Below are 4,680 nucleotides of genomic sequence, written 5' to 3'. Positions count from 1 at the left end.
ATATAATAAAAATAATTTAAGTAAGCATTTAAAGCCTTAGAGATGTTTTTCTCTTGAAAGGGGTCCATATATTACTTTTGAGAAACACTATTTTAAACCAGCATTTTTTCAATATTTCTGTCCTGTGAGTCCTCTTCCCTATTATTTCATGAGCCACTTAGGTATTTTTTTAGTCATTTAAAAAAAATTTTGTATGCTACATAAAAAGAAGAGAGTTCACAGAAACTATTAGGTTTTAAATAAGTATATTATTGAAGTATATTTTGTGGAATTTATTTTAAGCCAATCTTTAATAATATTTACTACACAAAAATATAAAAACAAAATATTTTTGTCTTATGTTGTGGACTTCTATTGCATGATTTCTTTAGAATCCATTAAGGAGGGACACCTGGGTGGCACAATTGGATAAGCTTTCCACTCTTGGTTTTGGCTCAAGTTGTGATTTTATGGTCATGAGATAGAGCCCCACATTGGGGTCCCTGCTGAGCATGGAGTCTGCTTGAGATTCTCTCTCCCTCTCCCTCTGCCCCTCCCACTCATGCTCATGCTCTCTCCTGGAAATAAATAAATCTTTAAAAAAAGAATCAATTATTAAGGAAAAGCATCATTGTTGACAAACTGAAAATTGACAATATCTCTCTTTGGATTTTGTACTAAATGCATACTTAAGCATAGACTGAAATATAGCTACATATATGGACATCAGAAACTGACACAAAATACTTTCATTTCTTGATGCTTTTAGTTCTTGTATTTTGTACTTAAAAACCAACTGGGTTTTTTAAAAAGAATTTGTTTTGTTTGTAACTAATGAGATAAGAGGAAAAGAGTTTGAGGCTCTTATTTGTAAACACACCTCTACTATTGTTATATGTGACAGTTGAATCTTTATTTCTAATAAATTGAAGGCCAACTGTTTTCTCTTTCACCTTTGAGTTTTGAGTTGTAGAGTTATGTATTGGTGCTACATAAGGATTTTCATTATATGAATGTAGCCTCTGCATGGGGTGAGCACCATCCTAAGTCATAGGCAGAAAAATTATCACAATTATATTTCTCATTGATTTGTTTTATTCAGGGCCATTTCTCTTCGATCTTAAAAAAAATCCCTAAAGGAAAAATAAAATAAGATAAAAACAGCACATATACTAAAACAGAGAGAGAGGCAAACCATAAAAGACTCTTAACTGCAGGGAACAAACTGAGGGTTGCTGGAAGGCGGGGGAGGGGAATGGAGTAACTGGGTGATGGGCATGAAGGAGGGCACTTGATGTAACGAGCACTGGGTGATATATGCAACTGATGGATCACTAAATTCTATCCCTAAAACTAATAATACACCATATGTTAACTAACTTGAATTTAATTTTAAAAAAATATGAGAAAAAAAGGAAAAAAAAATCCCTATGTGAATGAGAATTAAAGCAACGCAAAGTTGTACAACAGTAAACGTCACCCTCTGATGGGGGTATTTAGCTAGAGGGTAACAGAGTCAAGTGCCTGCTCATCAGATGTGGGATGTCTATCACCAGCTCAGTAGGCTCACTCATCACACACTCAGAGACTTTTAAACTTCCATTTTGAACTGCAAAAATACTTTTAAATGATTTTATTTCCCACTTTTTAAAAAGTAGAAATTGATACAGATTGTGTTACTTCCTTTTACAACGCACCCACCTATAATACGGAGCGCCAGTTGGGAAATGCTGATTTAAGCCATTCAACACATCTCTTATCCTATTTCACTGAAGTCTTCATAAAGACTTAGTTCCCTCTGATAATCTGCTCTGGTGTTTTAAAATCCTGATGTTAAGGAAGTCCTTTACAGGCAAGTCACTTAACCTCTCAGGACCTCAGATTTCTCATTTAGAAAATGAAGGGGTTAGGATAAGATTCTTTTTAAAGTCCCACCTAGAATTAGAAGGCTATGATTTTTGTTTTATCTAAAGCTTTAGTTTTCATAACTGCTTAATATCAGAACAATGTTTTAAAACAAATTCAAATGAGAAATCCTTAATATATAAAGCACATAAAAGTGAAGCTGAGAACATTCAAGGTCTGCAGAACACAATTCGAAAGCCACTGATCTAAAGCTCTCTTTTAAAAATGCTTTCCTTTTTTCTTTGTCTCAGTGGAAAAGGAAAACATCTGGAAAGGATCCACCATATTAGTTTCCCTATGTGTACACCAGAACATATGTATTAAGTCACCTGTCAGCTTTTCTTCTCCAGATTAAATAGCCATTATAAGTCCCATTTCCCATCCCTTTAAAATATATTCCCCCTCTTTTTTTTTAAATGAACCTTCTTTAGTCTCTGTAATTCTTTATTAAAATGTAAAGTTACAAACCAACCACCATCTCTGAGAAGAGCCAAGTGTAGCAAAAGGATTACTTCCAGCTCTATCATGTGATATTCTCATTCCCAACACACTCTAAGTTGTTGCCTTTTTAATAACCACATTCCATTGCTGCCTCCCATTCAACCAACAGCTCAGTTGGACCCACACTTCTTTTTTCTTTTTCCTGTTTTTCTTTCTTTCTTCTTCTTTTTCTTTTTTTTTTTTTTTCTTTTTTTTTTTTCCTTTGGCTAAACTTGCTATATCTAGTCAAGTAATTTCCCACCTAATACCCATGTAATTCGTTATTGTCCTCATGGGCCCTTTGAAGTGTTTCCTATTGAATATAATTCTGTTTTTAATGGAGCATTTCCCTAATTAGTTAAGGTCACTGAAGTTTTCTTCTGCCTTCCAGCATACCTCATCCAACTTCATAACCAACGTGAATGTTCTCTAGTTTCATGTTGAACCTGTAGACTAATAAAATGTCAATTACCTAAAACGAATCTACACAGGAGGTGTGTTATGGGATGAATTGCATCCCATGAAATTCATATGTTGAAGCCCTGTTCCCCAGCATCTCAGAATGTAACTATATTTGGATATACGGTCTATGCATGACATTGTGCAGCCCCTTGGGGCTCACCAAGGAGTCTCCGCCATTACAGAGAAGGCTACAGGAGGGCACATATACCCATAACGCAAACCAGAATGAGTTATAAAGGAAGATCTGAGCAAAGTGCCCTGGGAGCAACAAGGGAGCCAGAATTCCTTCCATTGGGGGATTGAGGCTTGAAACAGGGGATGTCACCTGAGAAGAACCTTCAAAGATGGGCAAAATTCCAATCATGGGAGGCAAGGGGAGAGGGTGGAACTTGGGGGTGGGGGGAGGACAGAGCTTTATGAAGGTAAACTACACTCACACTATACCTGGGAACAAGGTCGGTGGTTCACAAATCTGTCTAAACGTCAGAACTAACTAGAAGTTTCTTTAAAAATACATAGATCCGCAGACCCCACTCCTAATCTGCTGAGTCAGGAGTTCCAGAGAAAATGTCCTGGAATCTTTATTTTAACCAACTTCTCAGGTGCGTTGTATCAGCTTCACCAAGTTTAAAGATCCCTTTTGAATAAAACATCTCCCTGCCTTCTCCCTCTCCCCTTTTCACCACTATATTTCTACTGAATGAGGAAATACATAAAGACAGAAAAAAACTACTATGAGTTTAGTGATGATTTCAAGTGAATTTGTATTTTATTACACAGAACCAAATCCACAGGTTTAAAACTGATATGAATGTATCATTTTTACTTAAGCACATACCATATAAGACATTATTTATTCAACTTGCAGAAATGCAAGGTTGCATGTAAGGCTTCCACCTCCTTATTAACCATGAGTCCTCATCCTGACACTAACGTCCATCCACAGTTTCTGGATCAGGAACTATGGGTCCAGTGACAGCTCCTACACCAAATTATGCTACAGACCCTGCAAATGAGGGAGAACAGAAGTGGAGTGGGAGAAAGGCAGAAAAAAGGACTGTCATCACAGCTCATGCTCAGAGGATCCTGCCTTATTATGGTGGCCACATGGATGTTGGAATAAGGTGACAGTAGCGTTTTCCTCACCAGCTAAGACCTAGAGCCAAGGTCTTAGGAGGAGGGGAAGGGGACAAAGGGCCCAACCAGTGTCTGTTTCTTTCTCTCCCCTTTTCCCTAATCGCTCTAAGAAGGTGGTCATTTTTTAAATTGTTTTTGTTTTTGTTTTTGTTTTTAACTGAAACTCAAAATCCTCCCTTCTGAAGTGATGAAAGTAATTCCTACTTGTTAGGGTACAGATTAGGTGAGATCACTTATATAAAGTATAAAACCTAGTACTGGACTCCACCCTCCCTATCTGCCAGCGCCACTCCCACCCCACCAACACATGTATAAACTCTTCCACATATATTTTGAAGCTGGGTCCTTGAGGCAGCTTTTCTTCAACTCAGGATTTCCTGAAGCCCAAAGCTTACCTCAGAAAAGCTCCATTTCAATAAAAAATTCACACTAATAGGGGCCTACTTCCATAACTCGACAGTCAGTGACCCCCTGATGAGCTATCTTCCCAAAGGGATCACAGTTTCGCTCAAGTGCGTCCAAGGCCACATGCAGACAGTGGTACCCTGCTGTTCTTTCTAGATTCTTCTCCTTCCAGCCTTGAAAGTCACCTTCTCTGTAAAATCTTCTCTGACATCCCCCCTCATAAATCCTTTATTAGTTTCCCTCAGTATCTGCTGTATTTCTTTCTTTTCTTTCTTTCTTTCTTTCTTTCTTTCTTTCTTTCTTTCTTTCTTT

Source organism: Mirounga leonina, unplaced genomic scaffold (assembly GCF_011800145.1).
Source record: "Mirounga leonina isolate KUSES-001 unplaced genomic scaffold, KU_Mleo_1.0 Mir_53, whole genome shotgun sequence".
NCBI lineage: Eukaryota > Metazoa > Chordata > Mammalia > Carnivora > Phocidae > Mirounga > Mirounga leonina.
Note: the sequence above shows the minus strand (reverse complement) of the source record.